Source organism: Cyanistes caeruleus, chromosome 3 (assembly GCF_971803275.1).
Source record: "Cyanistes caeruleus chromosome 3, bCyaCae1.hap1.1, whole genome shotgun sequence".
NCBI lineage: Eukaryota > Metazoa > Chordata > Aves > Passeriformes > Paridae > Cyanistes > Cyanistes caeruleus.
In genome coordinates, this window is record NC_141703.1 from 1 (window position 1) to 15253 (window position 15253).

Sequence of the window (15253 nt, forward strand, 5' to 3'; positions counted from 1 at the left end):
ACCCTAACCCTAACCCTAACCCTAACCCTAACCCTAACCCTAACCCTAACCCTAACCCTAACCCTAACCCTAACCCTAACCCTAACCCTAACCCTAACCCTAACCCTAACCCTAACCCTAACCCTAACCCTAACCCCTAACCCTAACCCTAACCCTAACCCTAACCCTAACCCTAACCCCTAACCCTAACCCTAACCCTAACCCTAACCCTAACCCTAACCCTAACCCTAACCCTAACCCTAACCCTAACCCTAACCCTAACCCTAACCCTAACCCTAACCCTAACCCTAACCCTAACCCTAACCCTAACCCTAACCCTAACCCTAACCCTAACCCTAACCCTAACCCTAACCCTAACCCTAACCCTAACCCTAACCCTAACCCTAACCCTAACCCTAACCCTAACCCTAACCCTAACCCTAACCCTAACCCTAACCCTAACCCTAACCCTAACCCTAACCCTAACCCTAACCCTAACCCTAACCCTAACCCTAACCCTAACCCTACCCCTAACCCTAACCCTAACCCTAACCCTAACCCTAACCCTAACCCTAACCCTAACCCTAACCCTAACCCTAACCCTAACCCTAACCCTAACCCTAACCCTAACCCTAACCCTAACCCTAACCCTAACCCTAACCCTAACCCTAACCCTAACCCTAACCCTAACCCTAACCCTAACCCTAACCCTAACCCTAACCCTAACCCTAACCCTAACCCTAACCCTAACCCTAACCCTAACCCTAACCCTAACCCTAACCCTAACCCTAACCCTAACCCTAACCCTAACCCCCTAACCCTAACCCTAACCCTAACCCTAACCCTAACCCTAACCCTAACCCTAACCCTAACCCTAACCCTAACCCTAACCCTAACCCTAACCCTAACCCTAACCCTAACCCTAACCCTAACCCTAACCCTAACCCTAACCCTAACCCTAACCCTAACCCTAACCCTAACCCTAACCCTAACCCTAACCCTAACCCTAACCCTAACCCTAACCCTAACCCTAACCCTAACCCTAACCCTAACCCTAACCCTAACCCTAACCCTAACCCTAACCCTAACCCTAACCCTAACCCTAACCCTAACCCTAACCCTAACCCTAACCCTAACCCTAACCCTAACCCTAACCCTAACCCTAACCCTAACCCTAACCCTAACCCTAACCCTAACCCTAACCCTAACCCTAACCCTAACCCTAACCCTAACCCTAACCCTAACCCTAACCCTAACCCTAACCCTAACCCTAACCCTAACCCTAACCCTAACCCTAACCCTAACCCTAACCCTAACCTAACCCTAACCCTAACCCTAACCCTAACCCTAACCCTAACCCTAACCCTAACCCTAACCCTAACCCTAACCCTAACCCTAACCCTAACCCTAACCCTAACCCTAACCCTAACCCTAACCCTAACCCTAACCCTAACCCTAACCCTAACCCTAACCCTAACCCTAACCCTAACCCTAACCCTAACCCTAACCCTAACCCTAACCCTAACCCTAACCCTAACCCTAACCCTAACCCTAACCCTAACCCTAACCCTAACCCTAACCCTAACCCTAACCCTAACCCTAACCCTAACCCTAACCCTAACCCTAACCCTAACCCTAACCCTAACCCTAACCCTAACCCTAACCCTAACCCTAACCCTAACCCTAACCCTAACCCTAACCCTAACCCTAACCCTAACCCTAACCCTAACCCTAACCCTAACCCTAACCCTAACCCTAACCCTAACCCTAACCCTAACCCTAACCCTAACCCTAACCCTAACCCTAACCCTAACCCTAACCCTAACCCTAACCCTAACCCTAACCCTAACCCTAACCCTAACCCTAACCCTAACCCTAACCCTAACCCTAACCCTAACCCTAACCCTAACCCTAACCCTAACCCTAACCCTAACCCTAACCCTAACCCTAACCCTAACCCTAACCCTAACCCTAACCCTAACCCTAACCCTAACCCTAACCCTAACCCTAACCCTAACCCTAACCCTAACCCTAACCCTAACCCTAACCCTAACCCTAACCCTAACCCTAACCCTAACCCTAACCCTAACCCTAACCCTAACCCTAAACCCTAACCCTAACCCTAACCCTAACCCTAACCCTAACCCTAACCCTAACCCTAACCCTAACCCTAACCCTAACCCTAACCCTAACCCTAACCCTAACCCTAACCCTAACCCTAACCCTAACCCTAACCCTAACCCTAACCCTAACCCTAACCCTAACCCTAACCCTAACCCTAACCCTAACCCTAACCCTAACCCTAACCCTAACCCTAACCCTAACCCTAACCCTAACCCTAACCCTAACCCTAACCCTAACCCTAACCCTAACCCTAACCCTAACCCTAACCCTAACCCTAACCCTAACCCTAACCCTAACCCTAACCCTAACCCTAACCCTAACCCTAACCCTAACCCAAAGTGAAACTGAACGTTAAACCGAAAGTGAAAGTGAGACTGAAACTGAAACCGAAAGTGAAAGTGAAACTGAAACCGAAAGTGAAAGTGAAACTGAAAGTGAAACTGAAACCGAAAGTGAAAGTGAAAGTGAAAGTGAAACCGAAACCGAAAGTGAAACTGAAACCGAAAGTGAAACTGAAACTGAAAGTGAAACCGAAACCGAAAGTGAAAGTGAAACCGAAAGTGAAACCGAAAGTGAAAGTGAAACTGAAACTGAAAGTGAAACCGAAAGTGAAACTGAAACTGAAAGTGAAACCGAAAGTGAAACTGAAATCTAGAACCCGATCTAGAACCCGATCTAGAACCCGATCTAGAACGTGATCTAGAACCGTGACCTAGAACCGTGACCTAGAACCATAACCTAGAACCCTGACCTAGAACCCTGACCTAGAACCCTGACCTAGAACCATAACCTGGAACTTGAGCCTGGAACTGCAACCTGGAACTCGAGTCTGGAGCTGTAGCTTTGAATTTGAGATTAAATATGGCGGCTGCTAAGTATTTCCGGCAAAGACATGGCGGCGCCCATCAGTTTCCGGCAAAAACATGGCCGCGCCCTGTATTTCCGGCAAAAACATGGCGGCGCCCATCAATTTCCGGTTCAAAATGGCCGCGCCCTGTATTTCCGGCAAAAACATGGCCGCCCCCATGTATTTCCGGTTTAAAATGGCCGCGCCCTGTATTTCCGGTAAAAACATGGCTGCGCCCATGTATTTCCGGTTTAAAATGGCCGCGCCCTGTATTTCCGGCAAAAACATGGCGGCGCCCATCAATTTCCGGTTCAAAATGGCCGCGCCCTGTATTTCCGGCAAAAACATGGCGGCGCCCATGTATTTCCGGCAAAAACATGGCCGCCCCTATGTATTTCCGGTTTAAAATGGCCGCGCCCTGTATTTCCGGCAAAAACATGGCGGCGCCCATCAATTTCCGGTTCAAAATGGCCGCGCCCTGTATTTCCGGCAAAAACATGGCGGCGCCCATGTATTTCCGGCAAAAACATGGCCGCCCCTATGTATTTCCGGTTTAAAATGGCCGCGCCCTGTATTTCCGGTAAAAACATGGCTGCGCCCATGTATTTCCGGTTTAAAATGGCCGCGCCCTGTATTTCCGGCAAAAACATGGCGGCGCCCTATATTTCCGGTTCAAAATGGCCGCGCCCTATATTTCCGGGAAAAACATGGCTGCGCCCTATATTTCCGGTTCAAAATGGCCGCGCCCATGTGGTTATGCATAATTGTAGTGTCGTGCTTGTGTGTAGCTTTGAAACGGGGCGCCGAGAAGCGCGAGAAAAACGGCACCGAATGACGCGCTGCCGCGCGTCATTCCGTGCCGTTTTTCTCGCGCTTCTCGGCGCCGGGATTTGGGATTCTCGATTTGATTTTTTTCCGGGACAAAATGGCGCCGCGCATGCGCCGTGGGGGTTCCGGGCGGGTGCCGTCGCGCCGGTGACGCGCTTCCGGTCAAGATGGCGGCGCCCGTGCCGGGGGGTTTACCGGAGCCGCGCGGCCGCGGGAGCGCCCCGCGCGGACGGGAAACGACCCTCTGGCGCGGTGGCGCGCGCCGGAGGGTCGTTCCGGGTCGGCGCGGGGCGCTCCCGCGGCCGCGCGGCGCTTGGGGGTGTGACGGTGATCGAGATTGTTTGGGCGCCTTTCGGGAGGGGTTTTTTGGCGTGGGGGTTCGGCGGGATGTGTGCGGGGTGTCGTGCTTGTGTTACTTTGTCGTTTTGTCGTGTTTCTGGGTTTATTTTATTTTAAAATGTGATTGTTTATATTTTTTTACAAAATGGCGGCCGTCTGACGTCATCGGGGCGGAGCGCCTTGACGGGCAGGCGGGGGGGCGGTGCCGGGGGGCGGGGCGGCGTGACGGACGGCTCGGGGGCGGTATCGGTGGGTGGGGCGGCCAGGAGAGCAGTTCCGGGCGGTTGCCGTGGTGCCGGTGACGCGCTTCCGGTCAAGATGGCGGCGCCCGTGCCGGGAGTTTTACCGGCCCCGCCCGGCCGCGGGAGCGCCCCGCGCCGACCCGGAACGACCCTCCGGCGCGCTGGCGCGCGCCGGAGGGTCGTTCCGGGTCGGCTCGGGGCGCTCCCGCGGCGGCGCGGGGCTTGGGGGGGGCGACCGTGATCGCGACTTTTTCTGCTGCTTCGGGACCGATTTTTTGCCGTGGCGGGGTCGGCGGGGTGTGTGCGGGGTGTGGTGCTTGTGTTACCGTGTCGTTTTATCGTGTTTTTGTATGTATTTTATTAAAAATCATTATGTTGATATTTTCATAAAATGGCGGCCGTCTGACGTCATCGGGGCGGGGCGGCGTGCCGGGCATCTGCGAGGCGGTCTCGAGGGGCGGGGCCGCGTGATGGACGGCGCGGGGGCGGTGCCGGCAGGCGGGGCTTGGTGACGGACACGCGCGGGGCGGTCCCGAGGGGCGGGGTCGGGTGACGGACGGCGCGGGGGTGGTGCCGGGGGCGGGGCCGCGGGGCGGGCGTCCGTGATGGACGGCGTGGGGGCGGCTCCGGGGGGCGGTGCTGGGGGTGGGGTGGCGTGATCGACGGTTCTGGGGCGGTCCTGAGGGGCGGAGTGGTGTCGGGGGGTGGTGTGGTGTGATGGGCAGCTCGGGGGCTGTGCTGGGGTTGAGGGGTGGTGTTTTGGTGGGTGTTGTGTTGATTGGCGGGGTTTCCGTTGTTGCTGCTGTGTTGGGAGTGGGGGTGCTGGGGTGGGGGGCTGTGTTTGGGGCTGGGGTGTGCTTGAGGGGTGGGGGCTAGGGGATGGGGGGAGTGCAGGAGGGGTGGGGGCTAGGCGATGGGGTTGTGTGTATTGGGGGTGGGTGCTAGTGGATTGTGAGTGTATAGGGGGGTGGGTGCTTGGGGCTGGGTGGTCGCTAGGGGATGGGGGGTGTATAGTGAGGGTGGGTGCTTGGGGCTGGGGGGTGTGTAGTTAGGGTGGGTGCTTTGGGATGGGGGGTGTGCAGGAGGGGTGGGTGAAGGGCTTGTGTGAGTGCTAGGGGAGGGGGGGGTGTGCAGTAGGGGTGGGGGCTAGGGGATGGGTGGGTGCATAGGGGGGTGGGTGCTTGGGGATGGGGGGGGTGCATAGGGGGGGTGGGTGACTGGGGCTGGGTGGGTGCTTGGGGATGGGGGGTGCATAGGGGGGTGGGTGATTGGGGCTGGGTGGGTGCTTGGGGATGGGGGGTGCATGGGGGGGTGGGTGCTTGGGGCTGGGGGGGTGCTGAGGCATGGGGTGTGCAGGACGGGTGGGTGAAGGGCTTGGGTCAGTGGTAGGGGAGGGTCATTGGTGTGTCAGGAGTGAGTTAGAGTGGGATAGGGGTGGGGACTAGGTATGGTGTATGTGTGAGGGGGTGGGGCCCCCCATATAGTATATATACTATAAAGAAAAAGAATAAAAACTATAAGTCTGGTGCAGCAGTAGAAGGTTTTGTGCTCCCGGGGAGTAAGTGGTATGTATTTTATAATTTTTATTTAAATTGTTTTTTTACTCCCCGGGAGCACAAAAGGTTCTACTGCTGCTTTTTCTAAGTTTAAAGTTTAAGCTAGAAAGCAAAACAAGAAGTTAGAGAGAAGAGAAATAAGTTAAAGTTTGAGGGAAAGAAAATAGAGAGAGTGAAGAGAAACTAAGTCCAAGTCAGAGTCAGAGAGAAAAGGGAAACAGAGCCAAAGTGAAAAGAAACTAAGTCCAAGTCAGAGTCAGAGAGAAAAGGGAAACAGAGGGGGAGCAAAAAGAAACTAAGTCCAAGTCAGAGTCAGAGAGAAAAGGGAAACAGAGGGGGAGCAAAAAGAAACTAAGTCCAAGTCAGAGTCAAAGAGAAAAGGGAAACAGAGTCAAAGTGAAAAGGGACAGAGGGACAGAGGGACAGTGGAGAGAAACCAACTCTATTTCTTTTCTGTCTAACTCAGAGGCAGAGAGAAAGGAAACGGAGACAATCCCTGTTCACCGTAACTCGGAGTTACGGTGGAAAGGAATCGAGTCCGTTTGCTTTCTGTCTAACTCGGAGCTAGAGGCAAAAGAAACAGAGTTAGAGTGAAAAGAAACCGAGGGAGAGTGGAGAGAAACCAACTCTATTTCTTTTCTGTCTAACTCAGAGGCAGAGAGAAAGGAAACAGAGACAATTCCTGTTCACCGTAACTCGGAGTTACGGTGGAAAGGAATCGAGTCCAGTTGCTTTCTGTCTAACTCAGAGCTAGAGGGAAAGGAAACAGAGTTGGAGAGAAAAGAAACAGAAAAATAGAGTGAGCAACAGTGACAGAGACTTAGAGAAAGTTAGAAAGAGATTGAAAAGCAAGAAATAGATTGAAAACAATGACTACACCACACCAAAAACACAAGAGCCAGGGGGGAGTGGTGGTAGGGGGGCAGGGGGATGAAAGTTTATTCACCTTTATTTAATGAATTTATTTACACTACAGCAAAACAGAGAGAAACTGGAGACAAATGCATTACAATACAATCCATGTACACACTGAAAAATCCCTAATTCACATACAGAGTAATACAGCAAAACAACAGCAAATGCAAATACAGAACAATACAAGCCAAATACATATTAACAGAATATAACTATTTCTACAGTTCTGGAAAGGTCAATACATGCTGTTTCATTATTACTACTATGCCAAACCACAAGGAGCACACAGAAAACACAATACTCATTCGCCACAGAAGCCGGCTTCAGCTCGCACACGTACTCACCTTCACTCTCCTCTCCACCGCCCCGTTATAATCCTGCTGTCGGTGGTCCTCAGGAACGTGGTTCCCGGGAGCCTCAAACTCAGCCTGCCTGACGAAAACCTCGGTCCGGGGCCGGTCCGTGCCCAAACTTTGGCGATGACTGTCGCCTCGCAGACCGGCCGGGACCGAGGAAAAAAAACCCCAGCTGGGAGGGAAAAAAAAAAAAACCCCCCAGCTGGGGATTTTTTATTCTAAATTTAAAAGTGAATTGCAAGTCCTGAAAAGCAAAAGCCATACATACCAGGTTAGAACCACTCGACACAAACACACACCCCCCTCCTACCCCACGGGAACTCGGTTCCCGGGGGGCCTCAAACTCAGCCTGCCTGACGAAAACCTCGGTCCGGGGCCGGTCCGTGCCCAAACTTTGGCGATGACTGTCGCCTCTCAGACCGGCCGGGACCGAGGAAAAAAAACCCCAGCTGGGAGGGAAAAAAAAAAAACCCCCCCAGCTGGGGATTTTTTATTCTAAATTTAAAAGTGAATTGCAAGTCCTGAAAAGCAAAAGCCATACATACCAGGTTAGAACCACTCGACACAAACACACACCCCCCTCCTACCCCACGGGAACTCGGTTCCCGGGGGGCCTCAAACTCAGCCTGCCTGACGAAAACCTCGGTCCGGGGCCAGTCCGTGCCCAAACTTTGGCGATGACTGTCGCCTCTCAGACCGGCCGGGACCGAGGAAAAAAAACCCCAGCTGGGAGGGAAAAAAAAAAAACCCCCCCAGCTGGGGATTTTTTATTCTAAATTTAAAAGTGAATTGCAAGTCCTGAAAAGCAAAAGCCATACATACCAGGTTAGAACCACTCGACACAAACACACACCCCCCTCCTACCCCACGGGAACTCGGTTCCCGGGGGGGCCTCAAATTCAGCCTGCCTGACGAAAACCTCGGTCCGGGGCCGGTCCGTGCCCAAACTTTGGCGATGACTGTCGCCTCGCAGACCGGCCGGGACCGAGGAAAAAAAACCCCAGCTGGGAGGGAAAAAAAAAAAACCCCCCCAGCTGGGGATTTTTTATTCTAAATTTAAAAGTGAATTGCAAGTCCTGAAAAGCAAAAGCCATACATACCAGGTTAGAACCACTCGACACACATGCACACAAGCAGACCCTGACCCACCGACTCTCACAGACAGCCACACTCTGACACGCAGCAGGAGACTAACTCGCACAGTGACCGCAACCCTTATTTGAAACACTCTGCTGAACAAAATGCCCTGAGATATCTTCTCACTGCTGCTTCTCAACATCAAAAGGTAGATCCTCAGAAAATAGGCATCAGAGACCTGCAAAACAACACAAGGTGGTCAGTGAGGGATTCTATGGTAGCTATGACTCAGCCACCCTCTAGGCCCACACATTTTTTACACAAAAACCTCATAGAAAAGAGAAACTGTAACCTTTTATAATTGTTCCACCTAAATCTAACTATGTGCCAGGGCAGGGCAGCTCCAAACCAATGCAGTTAAAGTTAAGTTAAGTTACAGAGGCAGGCACAATGCAGTTAAAGTTAAGTTAAGTTACAGAGGCAGGCACAATGCAGTTAAAGTTAAGTTAAGTTACAGAGGCAGGCACAATGCAGTTAAGGTAACTTAAGTTACAGAGGCAGGCACAATGCAGTTAAGTTAAGTTACAGAGGCAGGCACAATGCAGTTAAGGTAACTTAAGTTACAGAGGCAGGCACAATGCAGTTAAGGTAACTTAAGTTACAGAGGCAGGCACAATGCAGTTAAGGTAACTTAAGTTACAGAGGCAGGCACAATGCAGTTAAGGTAACTTAAGTTACAGAGGCAGGCACAATGCAGTTAAGTTAAGTTACAGAGGCAGGCACAATGCAGTTAGTTTTACAGAGGCAGGCACAATGCAGTTAGTTTTACAGAGGCAGGCACGGTACAAGGCAGTCGCAGGCGATGTCTGCCGGGTGAACGTGGCGATAGCTGCGGATGCGAAGGCCGGTTCCTCGGACGAAAAAATCCACGACGACGTCGAGAGGCTGAGATGGCTGATGACTTGAAACACGAGAGAACGACAACATGGATTGGAACTGCCCTGCCCGGCAAAAGCTCTGGGGAGCTTGCAAAGAAACCCTCTCCTTTGCCTTCAGAGGGGCCTATCCCACTAGAGCCCTGTCCTCTAACTTAACTTCAAAATGCCAACTCACCTGCTCATCTCTGCTCCTTGCCGTGCTCGGGGCAACGCCGAATCCTGCAAAGACAGAGAAGAAAAAAGCACTCTGAGTTACTGTCACAATGCACAAGGTGGAATTCCCGATGTGGTTCCTTTATTCCATCTGGGACTACAAAAGCTTGTCAGCCAACCAGGGACTGAAACAGAAGAAAAACCACTCAGTCCCACCTCTCGTACCCAAAGATCCCCTGTAAAGTTCTGAAGACAGAGCCCTCAAACGAGCGTGGGGTGCTTTGCCCTGAGGCATGTGCTGTTTTTAACAAATTCGAGTCACCTCCCTTGCTTTCTAGACACTGCTCACCGGCGTGGCAGGCTAGGGGCGGCTGAGGCGAAACGTCTTTCCCCTGATAATGACTGCACGATAAACCTGCAACCCCTTCTGTCTCTCAGAATCCTGTCCGTGACACCGATTCGTGTCAGGATCTACAAGGTGGGATTTGTGATGTGATTCTCTCATTCTATCTTAGAGAACTAAAGATTAGCAGCAAACCAGGGACTTTAAACAGAAAAACCTCTCAGTCCCACTTCTCATACTCAAAGATCCCCTGTAAAGTTCTGAAGACAGAGCCCTCAAATGAGTGTGGGGTGCTTTGCCCTGAGGCATGTGCTATTTTTAAAAAATTCGAGTCACCTCCCTTGCTTTCTAGACACTGCTCACCGGCGTGGCAGGCTAGGGGCGGCTGAGGCGAAACGTCTTTCTTCTGATAATGACTGCACGATAAACCTGCAACCCCTTCTGTCTCTCAGAATCCTGTCCGTGACACCGATGTGTGTCAGGATCCGCAAGGTGGGATCTGTGATGTGGTTCTTTCATTCTATCTTAGAGAACTAAAGACTAGCAGCAAACCAGGGACTTAAACACCAAAACACACAGAGCTTGCACCCACCTGTCCTCCAGTATCCTTGGCTGGGATACCTTGCAAGTAGACCACCTAAAATAAAAAAAACAAGGGATAAAAGTTATAGCAGAAACTGAGACCCCAGCAAGAACAACTGCTTCTCTCCACCAACCAAGGCTCACCTTCGCAATGCTTCACCTTCTCTGCTGCTATCCGGCTTTACTTCCTAGAAATAAAGACAAAGAGCAGAGCTGTAACACAGTGACCAGTTCCAGCCCCGCTGCAAAGAAAAACCGTGACTGACCTTCTCAGGGGGACCCCCATCATCTGGAATAGCTGCTCTGCCACGACGTCAAACCGTCTGCATCTGAAAGAAAGTTAGGAAAAAAGTCAAAGTGCTGCAGGGTAACTTCACAGCTCCAAACACCTTCTGCCAACATAAGAATACCACCTAGACTCCAACTACAGCCCGTACGACAAGTCTCCAATTACAAGTGCCCGGGACTTGTCCTTAAACGCCTACAACCGGGCTGGGCAGCAGGGCAGAGCAGCTCCGGACCGAATACCCCCAGACACCCGTGACACGTGAGACGAGGGAGTGTCTCCCTGAGTGAAAACTCCCTGAGACAAGAAAGTCCTCACGAGGACCGAGAGAATGCTGAACGAGATGACCGAGGAGGGACCCGAGGCGAGCCTGCCGGGCTCGGATGACCCTGGAGGAAAAAGACGCTAACGGAACAACTATTTTCCAAGAACCGCAGAGACGGATGCCCGAGAATCCTGTGGCTGGAAGCCTCTGCCTGCCTTTGAATCGGCACAAGTCCTTATCCACTGTAAAGAGACATTGCTGCATATAGCTGTTGACACAGCTGAGAACGAGACCTAAAAAGATCACGTGCTTCTGAAGACAGATGCGATTCTGACATGTGTCCGACCTCCCGAATCGAAGCTTCGCCGGCGTCGGGCCGAGGAACGCAAAGATGGGAGATGAACGGAAGGACCCCAGGGTTTCTCATAAGCCCCTGGGAGGGCTAAGGCAAGAGACACATTACACGAGATGCACAGAAGGCACAGAAGACACAGAAGGCACGCGAGACAAGTGACAACACACCCTGAGACTGCTCTGCCCTGCCCGCCTCAGCATTGCGAACCAAAGTGAGGCTTTCCCTCACTGGGGCCTATGGGGTCATTTCCAGAACCTCCCCATCCCCAAAGCTCACTCAAAAACCCAAACCGATCTCAGTCCCGACCGCCGCCCTGCTTTGATCCCCTCTGCGGGCTCCACTTATCTCTCAGAGGGCTGAAGATGTGAGTCACAGCAAGAGGCCGCTCGGGAGCCAAACAAAGCCACCTCGCTGTCTGTGAAGTTCTTCTCTCACCAGGCTGTTGTCTCAGACAAGTATCATCACCTATGATAAAGAAAACCAAATATAAGTGCACAATCTTAGTGGCATATTCACCAATTTCACTGCAAAAAAACCCAACTCCTACTCACCGTCTCTTAGGAACTCCCGGGTCCTCCGGCCACACATTTCGGCCACGCTCCGAGGCGGATGCCGTCGTCGCAGGGTACGCCTAGGATAAACGGAGAGGAGGCGATGTAGCGTCACTGAAAGTTGAGCGCGCCCTCGCCGCTCCTTCCAACGCCCCCGACTCGCCGTGACTCCTCGGCCACGCCTAAAGGGTACCAGGACCGCACCGACACGTGGACGACGTCGAGGCTTCGTCACGGACTCAGTAATATTTGCTGGGGCTCACCAGAGAAGCAAACCGGGTCTCTTGGCAGGTCAGTGAGGGGGCCTCAGCACAGCATCACGAGGCAGCCTAAAACACACCAACAAGCAGGGATGCTTGGAGTTGCACCAGAAACTGACACCCCAGCAAGAACAACTGCTTCTCTCCACCAACCAAGGCTCACCTTCCACCTGCTTCGCCTTCCCCGCTGCTTTCCGGCTTTACTTCCTAGAAATAAATACAAAGAGAAGAGCTGTAACACAGTGACCGGTTCCAGCCCCGCTGCAAAAGTAAAACCGTGACCAACCTTCTCAGGGGGACCCCCATCATCTGGGATGCAGCGCTCTGCCATGAGGTCAATCCGCCTGCATGTGAAAGAAAGTTAGGAAAAAAGTCAAAGTGCTGCAGGGTAACTTCAGAGTTCCAGACACCTGCTGCCAACATAAGAATACTACCTAGACTCCAACTACAGCCCGTATTACAAATCTCCAATTACAAGTGCCCGGGACTTGTCCTTAAACACCTACAACCAGGCTGGGCGGCAGGGCAGAGCAGCTCCGGACCAAATACCCCCAGACACCCGTGACACATGAGACGAGGGGACGTGACAGGGAGAGAAAACTCTCTGAGACAAGAAAGTCCTCACGAGGACCGAGAGAATGCTGAACGAGATGACCGAGGAGGGACCCCAGGCGAGCCTGCCGGGCTCGGATGGCCCTGGAGGAAAAAGATGCTAATGGAACAACTATTTTCCAAGAACCGCAGAGACGGATGCCCGAGAATCCTGTGGCTGGAAGCCTCTGCCTGCCTTTGAATCGGCACAAGTCCTTATCCGCTGGAAAGAAACACTGCTGCATATAGCTGTTGACACAGCTGAGAACGAGACCTAAGGAAACATCCGATCGCGTGCTTCTAAAGACAGATACGATTCTGACGCCTGTCCGAACTCCCGCATAGAAGCTTCGCCGGAGTCGGGCCGAGGAACGCAAAGATGGGAGATGAACGGAAGGACCTGGGGTTTCTCATAAGCTCCTGGGAGGGCTAAGACAAGAGATATGTTACACGAGATGTACAGAAGATACAGAAAGCACAAGAGACAAGTGACAACACACCCTGGGACTGCTCAGCCCTGCCCGCCTCAGCATTGTTAGCTAAAGTGAGCCTTTCCCGCACTGTGGCCCCAGAGGCCATGTCTCAAACCTTCCCCCCCGCATAGCTGACTCAAAACCCCTAACCGGTGAGAATCCTACCCCACTGCCCTGTTTTTATCCCCTCTGTGACCACAGCCCTCGTCTTATCTCTCTGAAGTGAATCTGTGCGAGGGGACGATCCGCTGCTAAGGAAAGCTGCTGCGGGGGCGGTTCCCTTTTGTGTTACGATGAATCTGCTGAGAGAATCTGAAGTATCGCACTTGATATGACCTAGAACTTCGGGAAATTCTCCTAAAAAAAAAAAAAAAGCCAAGAAGAAGAGTCATTATAAAAGCATCTTATTGCCCCTGAACCCCCAACACAAAACCATGAACTTAAATACTCCCTGTATTCAATATTGTTTTCTTCGCAGTGTTTTCAAAACTTCTGCTGCTTCAAATGCCCGAAAAGATGCCTGCTCTTAGCAGGCTGAAGCAAATTGAAAGAGCCTCTCCACTGAAATGAGAGAGGAGCTCTTTACCCCTGCTGATTCCCCTGGAAGGAATAATGCCCCTTAGCACAGCCTGGGGTTAATATACCCCTAATTGGGCCCACCTCTTTTTCCCACGATGCCTGGGAAAGGGGAGGCGGCAAATCCCAGCGGGTATAAAGGCCCTCAGAGGGACCGTAGCTGTTTGGCTCCTCTGAGTTAAATTTGAGGTAAGGAGCTCTGTGTAGAAGAAAACTCTTTGCGAAAAAACAATGTTTTCTTTTCTGCTACAATTACTCAGGACAATGGAGCAAAGGAACAAAAAAAAGGTAAGAAGAAAAACTTTGTGTTTCAGCAGTGTTGCCAGCTAAGTTGGATAATTTATGGACTTCCATAATTATTTTTCAGTGATTACTAAGTAGCACTCCACCTGTGATTAATTAGGGTGGAGAAGAATAGTATTGATTTGAATGGTGTCTCATAGGGACCTTTAATCAGGGCTGTCTACATTCTAAATGAAAATAAGAAAAAGAATGGTCTCCCAGGTGGCATTACCATTACATACCTGCTGGCCTCGCTCCCGTCGCAGATATTTGGTGCCGGGGTGTGGGTAGAAGTGCCCTGAAATGCAGCTTTAAACCCTTGAAATGCTGGAAAAGGCAACGCTTAAAATGAGCAAATGGGACACCTAACTCCATTTAAACAAATACAGTGGTAAATAAATGGCTTCTCCCCTTTAATTTAAACCCCTCAGATATTGGGGAAAAGAGTGGTTTTCCTCACTTGAAATCTCTCTGGTGATGGAAAAGGGGGCATTTTGCCCTTAATTCAGATCCATAAGGAAGCATCATCCATGCTTTCCCGTTCCACTTAAAGTGGGAAAAAATAGAAAATGGGCAGTCTCTGTCAGTTGATACCTCTAACAGCACAGAAAAAGCACAGTTTACCTCCAGTTGAGACTATTAAAATTGCAGGGGAAGTGGATTCCTCTTCAATTTGAACACAGGCAATTGTGGAAAAGGAAGCTTTTTCCCTCAGCTTAAACCCCTTTTTTCGTGATAACCCATCCCTTTTTTGGGGCTCTGAAGAGGAAGTGGTGAGGTAGAAGAGGAAAGTTGAAAACTGTCGCTGTTTCGCGTTGTCGGGGAGAGTTGTTGGCGTAGCGGATACTGACGAGATCTGTGCCGGTGTTAGCAGCGGGGCGGAGACAGGCGGGGGCCGTGTGCCGGCGTTGGGAGGCTTCGGTGGGGCACGCGGGGACGTGAAGACGCAGGGCGGGGACTGGACGGTGGCTGGGCTGGGCGGTGGCAGAGGCGACGCGGGTGTCAGCAGTTGTAGAGCCGGTGTCCCGTCCCCTTTTCTCCCCCTCCGTGGCTTGAGAGGCCGGTACGAAGGGCGGTAGAAAAGCTGGGGCTGCGGGCGGGCACGGGGCAGCCGTGGGTAGCGGCAGGAGCATCGGCGATAGAAGCGGTGACTGCGCATGCGTGGATGACGTCAGCGCCGTAGGGCAGCATGGGGGAGTGGTGGACGGCAGCGCGAATTTCGGGTCGGCCCGCACCGCACAGAATAGTGTCGCTGGGCGGCGGCGGGGCCGGCGGCCCCACGGGCGCCGGGAAAGCGGAGCCCGCGGGGCACCAAGGCGGCGCGGACGGCGCGGA

The 15253-nt window shown here is 52.2% G+C and overlaps 1 long non-coding RNA gene across 4 annotated transcripts; it reads right to left on the reverse strand.

The window, feature by feature from the left end:
* Positions 1–6846: 6846 nt before the first annotated feature.
* LOC147653848 (uncharacterized) lies at positions 6847–14980 on the reverse strand. Of its 4 annotated transcripts, none has more exons than XR_015283995.1 (11): positions 14770–14980; positions 14161–14245; positions 12283–13417; positions 12160–12203; positions 12000–12065; positions 11737–11816; positions 10546–11650; positions 10424–10467; positions 10290–10334; positions 9377–9420; positions 6847–8501 (listed from the first exon to the last, which is right to left on the reverse strand). It is a non-coding gene; the product is annotated as an uncharacterized LOC147653848 (long non-coding RNA). The 4 variants fall into 4 exon arrangements; XR_015283994.1 differs by lacking the exon at positions 14770–14980 and adding an exon at positions 14543–14647; XR_015283996.1 differs by lacking the exon at positions 14770–14980 and having other exon boundaries at positions 10546–10608; positions 11476–11650; positions 14161–14647.
* Between the last annotated feature and the right edge of the window lie 273 nt (positions 14981–15253).